Genomic DNA, 13912 nt, shown 5'->3' on the forward strand with positions numbered 1-13912 from the left:
TTGGAGGTACCTGTACCTTACCGTTGACTAAGCAGCTACCAAGGGTAAGGTACTTAACATTAAATGAAATAACTGTGATACTTAGTGATTTTCTCTATTTACACAAGAAATCAATGGAGCGGCTGAAAAGGGGCAGTTACCTTTCTTACGTGTTTTAGCAGAGAATGCATCCTGGATATATAACTTTTATATGCAATAATATCTGTGCATTGAAATATTGATTGCTTCACAGAATTAGATCATCCTTGAAATGTCACAAACCTGAAATGATGTCCATGGAATGACATTAGTAAGTGACAATTCAATCTGTCTGCATTGAAGTCAATGGCAAAGTTTTCACCAACATCAGATTAACAAGAGTTACTGGAAATTCCAATATGTTTTAAATAATTGTAGATACACTTGGAAGGGATGTACGTGGCTGTAGCTGGATATATCAAGGACTGCAAGATTAAAAAAGTCTTAGACTCAAGCTAAATCTTTTTACAAGCTCCATAACATTTGGTTTGTTGTTATAATTATTAATTTTGCTTTCCTCTACACTTTTTAATCTGTCCAGGAGAACTAGTGCCAAAATAAGATAAGAAAAGCTATTTTTACTACTTTTAAAACCAGCTGGCACCAGGATAAAAGTCTTAAGTTTTCCAGACTCAATTTTTGCAGACCTCAGGGATTTAGGCACCCTAGGTAGCTCAGCAAAGTGCTTTGTATGTATGTGAATTTAAATCAAGCTCTTGAACCTTTTAAAATGTTGCCTGTTACTAACTCGTATTTATATATAATTTTTATATGTACAAACAAACAAGTATTGCTTTTTTTGTCTAAATATTTTGTTAACAAATTAAAAATTTTAACAAGTTTTTCTAAACAAATCTATTTATATACCAATTAGAAACTCAGATAACATTAGTAATAGAGAAAACAGAAAAATTTTAATAAAGAGCATTTATTGTCCAATTTATAGACAGAGAAAGAGAAAATTAATTGTATACAAAAGTGAGAACAAATTAATTAATGTCACACTAAAAGAGCATGGACTGGTCTTTTTCAAAGAAAATGCAGTTTATAAATAAACCCTCATCACAGTCATTATAATCTTTGATTTTTTTGGTAGAATATATAAAAACTACAGTTCAAAAACTTTGGGTTGATTTTTTAAAAAACAGTTCAGAACTTGCTTTCACATTTGCAGAAGTTAATGTCAGGCATTTCATTACCATGCTATCCTTTAAAACTTTTAAACTACTGACCATGTGACTAAAAAAATGGGTTGTTCAGCAGATCTTTTTGAAGACAGAAACACAATGATAAAATTTGTAAAAGGACAGTCAGAATGCCAGTAATTACAATGTGACTTAATTCTCAGTCCAAGTGTCTTCTTGTAGATAGTGAGATATAAGGGTCTGTAATGCCCTGGATAAATCTTTTCTGGTAATGTCTGATTGACATCTACTTTTAGTAGGAAAAAATTACAGAAATGTTCAGAAAAGCAGACACTAGTAGTTGGCTAGGTTAAGTTAGATTTTTTAAAAAAATACAAGTTATTCTTGAAGACGAGAACAGAGAGACCTCCTGTTTAGACTCTGTGTTTCAAAGTCTGGGACTCTTGAGTCAAATGACAATTGCGTATCATCTTTTAACTTGGAAAACAAATATGAACTCATGCCATAAGATCAGTTCAGAAGATGAGTGATATGAAAATGTTGTTTTGGTTTGTTTTTTTTTAAATCCTAGATCTATATATTTTGATATACAAATATTATTATGTTATAATTTTAATAACTTAGAATTTCCTTCTCACTTCTGTTCCTCTTTAAGAGATACTCAGTAATAAGCATTCATATACAAAATACTTAGACATTGATAATCATGTGAAGTTGGATTTGATTGCTTTTTTTCATTACATGAGAAGTCTTAGCTAATTAAAGAAATGTTGAAGAAACCTTTATTTTTACTTTCCACTGACAAGCCTGAAATTCTTCAGAGATAATCTCTCTCTTTCATCCATAAATCTGTACTAAACACCTCCATCTCTTACTCCACAGGTAAAGTCACAGATCTTGAGAACTGCTTTTGCTCAACAATCTTAATTTATGCTTAGTTTGAAAACTATGACAGAATGTTAGTTCTTTTAGTATTTGCAGTGCTTAGAGTATTTAAATCTGCCTTAATTTTTTCTGAATATGTATGAAACTTCTGTAATGTGTTTGACAGCAGTTTTCATTGTGACTTGTATGTAGCTACTATAAATTTCAAATCAGCTTGTTAGGAAAGTAATCAATCATTAGGAATATATAGAGTATGTATAAATCATTATTCTGGAGTCTTATAGAGAAATAGCATCTTGGCTTACGGATTGATTCCCATCTTTAATTGTATTATTGGGACACCTAGGTTGCCCTTGGCTTCCTAAATAATTAGTAAAAATGGGTAAGTACTCTGGAAGATAACAAAGCACAGATAAAATCTAAATCTCTTTCTAAATGAACTTAATTTATCTCCATTGCTAACTTATGGCTAGATACTCTTCTTTCTAATGATGCAGATATTTGTGGGATTTTAATATAAACTTCATGATTTCATGTACCAATATGGAATAAAAATACATGGTTGGATAGTAATATAAATAACCATTTGAATGTTATCTAAATTAACTAAGAAATTCATTAAGTTTCTGGTTGTTCTCAGGACAGTAGGTAAATTTGGAAAGATAAAGAACATTTTTCCAAGGTTAATTAAGAACAAACAATGACTTTTCAATGACCAATTGTGAGAGACGAGAAACCAGGCCTGTGAGAAACTAAGAAAAACAGCCTGAGAAAGCAAAAGTTGAGGCTGATCAAAGAAATGCCTCAAACACTCGCAAGACAAAACTATGAGTCACAGGGTGCATTCTGTGGAGGTCGAAGCTGATAAGGCTGCCCGAATAACACAAGATGGGACTGGAGGAGGGAGCCCTGTGAAGACAGGACGGCTCTGCTCTGGTGCACCTGGCCAAAACTTCAAGGGCCATCTGTCCGGTGAATGACCTTTGCTTCATTATCCACGAAATGCATATTAAAGTTAACACCCCTCAATATGCTAACGAGGGCTAACATGATCATGCTAATTACATCATCCCATGAAACACCTCACCCCTCCCCGTACATGGGATACGTAGGTATGGGGGTCGACCTAGGGGATGGACCCAAGGAAAGTGGGTATAAATCAAGAAGGGAAGGGGGGGGGGGGGGGCGCGCCCCGAGGAGAGAGAGTGCAGTGAAGCGAAGAAGACGGATGCCAGCGAAAAAGACGGATGTCTCCTGTGCCTCCCGGAACCCTCGGCGGCGGGATCAGCGCAGAAACCCAGACCAGTGATCTGTGTTTCCCCATTCCCTCTATCTCCCTCTTTTCCCTTTCCTATTAAGCAATGCAAGGCATATTATATTGCTTGCCACAACTTGCTATATACTTAGCCAACTATCGTGTGTTCAATTAGTACATTGTGAGTAGTTAATAAATGTTTAGACTTGGAGACTTGTTGTCCACTCCATTGGGGATTTGCGAATCTGAGTCACTTGTCCCCCTCGTCTGAGCGGGACGTGACACCAATAAAATTTAACATTGTTTTTAATTTAAAAAGTCTACTATGGATTATCTAAAATTGTAAGATTTTCTACATTTACATGAAAGAATATTTCAGCTCACAAAGACTTCTTAAAGCCAAAAAATTATCCTGAAAATGTACTGAAGTGTAACACTGAGTGTGATTTATCAGGCTAAAAGTCAAAGTCTAGACATATGAGTTTTCATCTATGATTTTTCTTTACTCTTTTGCTATTCCTCTCCTAGCATCTTGGCTGTCTTCCTGACAGAAAACACATGAAACTCACAGCTGCTAAATAGCTGTACCTAGGTGTCCACACACAGGAACTCAGCCTTGTGTCTCTCACATATGCACTGTGTATATAGTCACAACAATCTATGCCTCTTCCTGTTACATGATTCATCTACTCATTCTAGATAGAGAGAATGCCCATTTACACAGTCATAGCCATCATTGACACACAAAGAATACACTTTGCCAGCTGTATGCCCATCTGTATAAGCATTAGAAGGGATATTTACTGTGATCTTTGTCTGCTTGATCAATCCAGCACATGGCCTGACTTTAACTAGCACCAGCCTGAGTCCAAGATCTTGGCAAATTTTGTGGAGACTCTGGGAGTGAACACAGTACACCTTTTTCATTTCCTCATGTATCCTCGAGGTAATTTGTAGAAGGCAGTAGTGGCAGATAAGATGAAGAAATAAGATTGTATAGAAAAGCCTGCAGCTATGGAGGGCAAGTATGATCAAGCTGATTTTTGTCTTCCCTGAAAGCACTGTTTCTTTGTAGTGAAGTGTAGTGAGTGGCCTACAATCTGATCAAAGACTAAGCTGAGTAAAATGTTTCTCTGTGCTTAAGGAAATGAAGAAATAAGGAACTTGGTCCAGTTGCCCAGACACAGGATAATAGTGTAACTTGAGATGTATTAGGATGCTTCTGCTGTGTTTCAACTGATACTGCAGAAGAGAACACATCTCTCTTAGCTGTCTATGTCTGCCAGCTTTGTGGGGAGGGTATGTTGGACAATTAAGGGCATCTCAAATAGTATGAGATACCTATATGTGGATGACTGACCCCAGTTAAAAATGTCTGCCCTGGGGCAAGAACCCAATGTAGGAGAAATTAGCATCTTCTACATAGATATGCTTTTAGCCAGTCTGCAGTAACTTAAGAAATATTAACAAAAAATGGTGAAAATCTTCATACAAATCCTTTCAGGTATCTAAATTAAGATATCAAAGTTAAATCTATAATTATCCAGCTGCCACTTGTTCCCCAGTTCAGGTACCTGAGTTGTTCATACACTTTCACCTGTGTCAGGATTCACCTTTCATATAGAGAACTAACCATTTTGGTCTTCACTAACCTTGAAAGAATATAAGGAAGTAGAACATTTTCAAATGTAGAGGAGGAAGACCCAGCACTAGGCACAGCCAGGAGTGTCTCCACCCTCACTGAACATGATAGATAAGAGTAAGCTGCATCCCTAGAAAGGATGCCCATCATGAATTGGAATCTGTCATCAGATTGCCCTTCTCCATTTGCTTATAGCTTTAATTGTCTCATCCTTTGCCCTCCTCCTACCTGTGGATTTTCAGTATATCTGGAACATTGGGCAGCATTTCTCCCAAAACTGGCTATTCCAGCCTGCACCACTTGCATGGTACATCAGCTCTCTTCATTGCTTCACCATGCTGAATATAACTAGTGGCATCTATTCTGTCATGTCAGAGCACAGAAACAAGCAGTGCAGCTCAAGATATAGGCCAATGCACTCCATAGCATCTTTTCTGTCTAGGGAATTGGAAAAAATAGGATTAGCTAAACTGCCTCAGTGAATGCACTAACATGGTTGCATTTATTCCACTGATTTCCTGCCAAAGGACTGCACCCTGCTAAATGGGAAGGGAATGATGATAGAGCCCTTGCTAAAGTGGCTGAGAGAAGAGGCATGTGGATAATAAGATCGTTATCCTGAAGGTAACTTGAAAAAAGATAATAATGACTTCTCTAAAAAAATCTGCAAATAACATTCTGTGTGGCACTGGCTCACACAGCACTGAACTGACATTGAGCGACCATTATTGAATTTAGCCTTTCATTTCTTTTTTCACTGGACTATGAATTTTTAGTAATATCAGGAATAAAATTATTGATGCTTGACATTTAATATACTTGATTCTTTTCCACAGCCAGAATTGTTCAAAGAACCTAAAAATATTCCCTTTTCTCAAATGAACTTTGTGACGATAAATCTATTAATATATATGAAATGCTCAGCATCTACAGAGTTGGGAACCATAAAAATAATTTGTAGGAGAAACAGTGTTTGTTTTACTTCTCTACTTTGATAGTGTAGTTGTAAAGATCATGACTCTGATTCTGATCTCATTCATGTTCTTGCAAGCAGGCCAATCTTCACAACCATACAGTTACTGGTGTAAATGAAGATCAGAATTAGGTGTTACCAGACAAATACTCAGCTACTATAAGCTGTTGAATCAATTCCACACTTCAGACATAAATGAAACACAACACTTTATAGCAAATGATGTGTCTTTATTCATCTTTTCTTCTTAAATAACAACCAACTCTTATTGGTACCCTCCCCTTTCCCATCCTTAACCTGCATGGCGCACAGCCTGTATCATGTGGTGAGCAGAAGCTGTGCCACCACACACTTTTCCTTTCCATATTAACACGGTGGTTACATACACAGGTAACAGGTTTCTTTTTCATCACAAATATAAGATAACCTGAGAGGCATCCCTAACATGCCAAGTCTTGATCTGAAGTTATTTTGTCAGTGGGAGTATTGCATTGATTTCAGATGAATTTTGCATCATACCATAACATGACAAATCTAAGAGCTCAATCTGATTGCACACAGTTTGAATAGCCAATAAAGTGTAGAATAATAATTAACCTGAGGGGAGATAATATATTATGTATGTGGTGACAGCAAGGACTGACAGTAGCTTTGATGAAATCTTGGAATAGGCATCAACTTAATATGAAACAAAAATTATTGTTTTCTGTAATCTCCCCTTAGAATAGTACCTCTGTATTGATTACTTTTGTGTTGCTTAATAACAAGCTCAGCACTTAGACATGAAAACTCTACTCAATTGATTTTAGATAAGTATCTTAAAATTTTATCTTGAATTTTTTTATTCTAAAACAAAATGGGCAGTCACCTGTAAAAATTATAGTTTCTACTAACTGTGGTCTTCATAGATATTGCATTATGTGGCACTATTTTATTCTGGTTAGACCTTGTCTGTAAAGAACACTTTCATGGTATTTTAGAAAATAAAAAATTAAATAAATCAGTGAACTAACAACAACTTGTCAATGGGAAATAATGATAATGTAGTCAGAATGGTAGCTATATTCTTGTCCAATTACAATGGGTATCTCATGCTCCAGTCTCTCCCTGTGGTACGTATATTAGTATTTTTTGATTTGTGTTTTGTTGCTTTAGTTCTTTGACAGTGTACTGTGCATAACATATTTTAGTATATTATGGAGTGAAAACAATAATGTTATATTTATTAAGATGGAATACCTTAAGCATGAGAAACTTCAAGTGTTCAGAATACTAAGGAAGCTAAAATTAATTATATTCACAATATTTTTTCAACAATTCTTTTCCTTAAATGGCTCTCTGGTCAAAGTGAAATACCTAGATAATGAGCTTCAAGATTGCCCTTCCAGTAAAATTATTTTTGACATTTCTTTCTGTCCAATGCATGAAAAAATAGACTACACCTCCCTTTTCCTTATCGCATTCCTTTACTGCTTTCTCCATAACATGCAACTAGAAATTGAAGTAATGAATTTGAGTTCTTTCAAAGGAGGAAACTGAATCCGCATCTGTGTGTAAAGTAGAAAGAAGAGTGTGTTGCAATCACCAGAGAACTTTACTAAAATAAAGCTCATCTTTCATCTATGTTTTGAAAAAGTGAGACTTTTCAAATCTCTAAAAGAAAAGATGAAACTTCCAATGGTTCAGGTTTGTACACCTTCTTTATCCAACCTTTCTGCATTGGCCAGCGTCTTATGACTTCCTTCACGTTGTAATTTCAACATGCTGATTCATTTTGTATCTTGCTGTATTACTTAATTCCTTCTGTTTCTATAGAGCCTAAACACCCAAGACGTGGTTCTGGATTTCACACTGTATGTCAATTAAAAGATATCATGTCACTCTTTGTTGTTCAAAACACTTATGTGATGTGGTTTTCTCTTTACCTGATTTTCTTAAATACTCAACCGTGACAATAATTTTCAATCCTTCCATACAAAATTACCAATGTTAATAAATAAATTATTTTATTTGTTAAATGTTGTCTGTTGTACACCTTCTGAATTTTTGGGCATCAATATCTTAAGTGACAACGTTAAAAAAAAATAATTCTATCTTATATATAAGAAATTTGCTGTGTATTGCCATTTTGGACATTCTGTAACTGCTAACCCAGAAATGCATGTATCTTCTTTAAGTCCAGTACCATATCTGCCAGACTTAATGTAGATATATCAGATGTCCTACAGAATCTTATAACAGTATATTCAGGCAATTGAATCAAACTCCTAGTGGCTGGTCATCTCTTTATTCTTCACTTAAGGCATTGACTCAGGTTTTTTTCATCTGGACAAACACAGTGATATTGGAGGCACCCTTGAGTATGAGAGACATCTGCATAGACTTACATAGCTTGTAGACTGCTGTAGAAGTGGTTAGAAGCTAGGTGAATTATAACAGGGCATCTCAAATGAACTGGATGCATAAATTAAGCCAATTAATTGAGCTCCACTGACTGGAGAGAGACCACAGGTGTCTATGCTGTATATAGACACCTGGGTATGTAGGTGTCTGAACTTGAACATGAATCCCACATCAATCACAAAGCATAAATTAACTCATGCAGTTGTGTTTCTAAAAGCCTGAATTTTGGGGAATTATACTAAAACAAAACAATCAATAAAAACAGGAAACAGAACTAAGGTAACTGCAAAAATGAAACTAAAGAAATGCTGAAATTAGTACCTGCCCAGGATAAATTATCTTCTATTCCTTCCATAGGGGGAATCTGACATCTTTGGAATTATCAGTTTTGGAAGACAACATGTCCAGCAACAGATAATTCATAGGAAAACAAACTGTCCAAGGCAACACCTGTCCCCACTAGTTAACACAGGCAAAAGACAGGTAAAAATAAAATTGCTGGTCTGTGGTCCTTGTTGAAAGAACCACCTTTCACAGGGGATATTCAGTGAATACCAAGCCAGAATAAACAGGTAAAAAATTATGAAAAAGGAGTTAAAATATATGAAAGCATCATTAGACAGAGAGAATACCTAATGAAATTAAGAGATAAACAAAGACCTCAAAAAAGACATTAGAAAGAGGGAAAGTACAAAAATAACGGCTTAAAATTATAGACAGTTGAGAGGAAATGTCTGTGTGGGGAAGGTTTGTATACAAGCTGTCAGTTCCTACAAAGATTGTTCAATTATACTTTTGAAAGGTAAATCATGAACATTTCATGATTCATATATTCTGCTATATTAACAATACTACACAAAGTCAACACTCTGGTACTTAATAATCTTTACTTGACTCATCTGTCCACAGAAAAACAAAAAGAAGATGAAAACCATACTACAAAATCTTCCCTGTCAAGGTAGATTGCTCATTTAGAAAGTGTCTCATCTCAGAAATTTTAAAACTTTATTACTAAATGTGGAGCTGAGAGGAGTATGTTGTTCAAACAACAAGAAAAGCGGTGATTGTTTAATGATGTTTTGAATTTATAAAGGTTAAAAAAGCCTTTTAAAGTGGTTTTTAATAACAAGTTAGAATGAATGCATTTGGGAGAGACAGAGACTCATAAGCAATGTGTAGTTGTTCCATGTCTGTTTCTCACTGTTGGTTCCATTCACAAAGGAATAAGCCTTCAGGCATCCAAATGCTTTGCAGTAATTACCCCCAAATGTTTGGTATTAATGAAAAATGCAATTTACTGTAGGGGATACTCCACTAACTTCACTACAAAGGCATGTCACAACAGTACATCCTAACATTGCTATAATTATCAGCCAATCACTGATTCTCCTTTTTTCATAGACAAGTCATAAAAATTTGCTCAAGGCTGAAATTTAACATCAGGACCAAATTAGGAAATTTTCCCCACATCTAAGAAAGCTGGTCTCATTTGAAAATTCAAGGATAAGATCAGAGCTGTCTTTTTGAATAGGCACACTAAATCCAGCCCAAGTTGTCTTTTAACAACACCAGTTCAACATGCCAACTCTAAAATAATGCCCAATAGTTAAGAGGCAATGTGCTATTGTAGCTGTTTCAGAAAATGCCATAGAAAATGGGTTTCATCATTAATAATAAAAGTCTAGACAGTAGGCAGTCTTCTTGCAGAAAAAAGCATGAAGCCTTCTCAACAATTGCATAAGCTGTTGTTGCTACAAAAAGGAGTGAAGCAGATAAACCCATGGCTGCATGCAGCAAATGTGCCAGCTTTGGTGGGGGTCTGCATGCCTTTGGGTGAGTATTCTTCCTTGATCTCCATGGAAAAGCGCTGTGGAGATAACTAGGTATCACACATCTCTCTGTAGGGATACTGCAGTGTAACACTACAGTTAATGCCAGGTTCACAAATATTTTGTTTGAGAGGCTATTTTCACAAATAAAATTTCGTCTAAAGACTCTCTTAAGGAAATTTCTAAGCCGGTCCTGCTTCTAAACCATAAGGCTTCTTTTACCCAGATGAGAATAAAGCAAGTTGGTAAAATATGCTTCTTGCATGATATAATTAACATTGGGCACTAGATGCTTTGAAGATTTTTTTTTTCCCCTTCTTTCGTAACACTGGGGAAATAAAACATTGATTTGGTGGGGTACTATTAAGCATAGCAATTACTTTACACAGTTTAGTTTAACAGCTGGAAGTAGTTTAGTCCCACATGCCAGAATCTAAAGCCTTAGGAATAGAATAGAAAGAAAAAGCTCTTCAGCAGGAACATTTTGTTAATTCCTAGGAAGCAGGACCCAAGTCTCCTGTTGATCTTGTGTGGTTTGACCCTTTGAAATTCATGTCCTGGAACTTTGAAGCTCAAATATTCATACCTACCTGAGATAAATGGTAGGCCTTAGCTAAAGGAATTATCTTTGGAAGATAATTCTCTCAAAACATTCAGAATGTACATGATGGCCTAAAGTTAGCCAGAGAATCTCAGTCTAAATTTACTTCATAGTCAGCGGAGCACATGCTAAGAATACATAGCCCACAAGAAAATAACTTACCATTGAGAGAAATACATTTTTGACAACTGAAGTTTAAATACTCATAAGACACTGAAAGACATAATTTGGAGCACAAAATCAAACAATGTAGTTAAAAAATATGATCTTGAAGAAAGAAGTCCAGACTCCTAAGTTCTTCTCTGTAAGCACAGGACTGAAGTCAGGAAAACTGATTTTTTCCTTCATCTGTCACAAATTCATAAGTGGTAGTGACTGATTGACTTAGGTTAAATACCAAGAAACCAGGTGAAGGACACAATGTATCATACTTGAATATACACAGAACACACATCAGAACAGGGGCAAGAAAAATGCAACAAATGAAGGTTCAAGAGGTATTAAGTGCTCCAAGTCAATTTAAATTGAGCATGATGTGTAGGAAATAAATCTGGCTAACAGATACCTAATTTTAGTGACAGTGTTGGGGTCTTCATTTCTAAGGCAATAATATATACTTCACTCATAGATATATGTTGAGGATTAACATTTAAACAGTTAGAAAGCTCTTTTGTCCTTGAATGGAAAGTATTACAGAAGTGTGATTTGTTTATTGAGACTCCCAAAACAGAGAGGTGTGAAATAAGTCTGTGTCAACTTTGCTTTTAACCTGCCTTCTAGAATGGGACTCCTTCCCCCTGACTGCTGTTACAGATGCAAAAGACTATTCTGGTGTCAGTAGGGTGAATTAAGGACAACTGTGAACCAGCTGTAATTCTAGTTGTTTGCTTTCTTTAGACTTCATTCAAGCCCCTTGGGGGCTATTTTCTAGACAGCCATGCACAGAATTATAGACAGCCAGTGTACATTACTTTTAATGGACATGGTCTCCTTTTACACACAGCTTTTAAACCTCTTGTTCACAATCACCTGTTAGAAGTTCAAAAGTAAAACAGTTTTGTGACTTTCCTCTTGTTAAACTGACAAAAAAATATTTGCCAAGCATGCACAACTTATACAACTGTATTGACATAAATAAGTTCTATTATTTATATATATGTGTAAAATTTGCCAAAACATAGCCCTAAAATTTTTTTAAATTTGTTATCATTTTTTGACCAAAATTTCCTCAGTTACTGTACTGGGTATGGAAAAGACGGAGTTAATTTTCTTCATATCAGCTTATACTGTGCTGTGTTTTAAATTTGTGACTAAACCAGTGTTGATAACATACCAGCATTTTGGTTATCGATAAGCAGTACTCACACAGTGTTGAGATTTTCTTTTTCCCACTCTGTCCTTGCAGTGAGTAGCTTGGGGGTGCACAAGAAGTTGGGAGGAGACAGGACAGCTGACCCCAACAGACCAAAGGGATATTATATACCATATCATGTCATGCTCAGCAATAAAAATCTGGGGGAAAGGAGGAGGAAGTGAGGATGTTCACAGTTATGGTATTCATCTTCCCAAAGAGCAGTTACATGTGCTGAGGTCCTGCTTTCCAGGAGGTGGTTAAACATCTGCCTGTGGATGGGAAGTATTGAATGCCTTACTTTGCTTGTGCATGCCGCTTTGCATTATTTCTTAAACTGTCTCTATCTTGATCCATGAGTTATTTCACTTCTGCTCTTCTGTTTCTTCCTCATCCTGCTAGAGAGGAGTGAGAGAGTGACTGGGCCAGCTTAGCTACTGGCTGATGTCATCCCACCAGAGTTACTCTGTACAATCTGCATCATTTTTATTAGTCACAGAAAGTTGATGCTGAAGCACACTCTTTCAGTGATGTACTGCTGTCTGAAAACAAATATAGTGATCAGAACATGTAGTCCTTTCATTGTATCTAACCCTTATCCTGACAGTTGTCTAACTCTGACCTGGCATTTATTTCAAAAATATTTTGACATTGCATTACAGCAGGTTAGTAAGTTTTATAAATCAGTACACAATAACCAAACTACATAACAATTAATATGATTATCATGTAGTTTAGTAGTGTACAAATTTAGAATTGTCTTATTTAAACATTCATTTAATATTTTGCCAAACAATTTCCACTGCTGTGGTACTAATAAATGATAGCCAGTTGCTCACGTTTTGTAGGTGTCTGAAAACTCTCAAATCCTTCAGCTGTAAATCATGTATTTAAATGAACATTGTTCTCAGACTGTCTCCAGCTAAAATAGTAAACATGATATTTACAATAATAGTAGATTTAGATGTGGGCAAGAAATGTTTTTCTACTCTTAAAAGAAATTTCTGTTACTAATTTGGAATTTTGAAAGTATCAAAACAGCACATTTCAACAGCCTGATATTTTGTCTTTCAAAACAGAAGAGGAATTGAAATTGTCCTTTTCCCTGCCTCCCTTTTGTCCCTTCCCTCCAAAAACAATTTTTAATTTTTCTTAATTTTTATTTTCAACAAAAATAGGTGTGTCAAAAATGTCTGAAGCACTGTACGCAGCATTTCTCTTACTGCAATCTTCAGGGCTGAGTACTTTGCAACTCTCCAGATGAATATAGTATGTGAGCTTATTTGCAAACACATCATATGGTCTCTTTAGCTAAGGTTCATTCATTCAAAGCTGTCCTTTGGATGTAGGTACTAACTTTTTAACCACTTGATTAACTGACAGTTTATGTATTTCCCTCTGCATCCATAATTATCTGAACAGCAGAATGATCTAACGTTTTAAACCAGTGTCACAAGTGCCTAAGAAACTCACAAAATAAGTGGTTTTCCTTTGGTGTTCTGACCTTAACTATAGTCAGGATCACTGTCCTGAAGCCACTGTTGCATTTTATATCAGTGCCATAGAAAGTGGTCTTATTTCTTACTTCTAAAATCCATGGTGATAATAGATGTCTTGCAGGGTCAAATGACATCAGTTCTTGATAGCTTCTGTGAACTCCAATCATGCAAAACATGTCCCTCCTATGTCAATTTGTAAATACAGAGGGGGAAGAGAACTTTTTGTGTTCTTTCTGCAATAAATGTTTAATAACACATTTTAAAATAGTAACGCATGGAACCCATGGTAGATACCAAGGGTGATGCCAGCT

This window comes from Strix uralensis, chromosome 2 (assembly GCF_047716275.1).
Source record: "Strix uralensis isolate ZFMK-TIS-50842 chromosome 2, bStrUra1, whole genome shotgun sequence".
Classification (NCBI taxonomy): Eukaryota; Metazoa; Chordata; class Aves; order Strigiformes; family Strigidae; genus Strix; species Strix uralensis.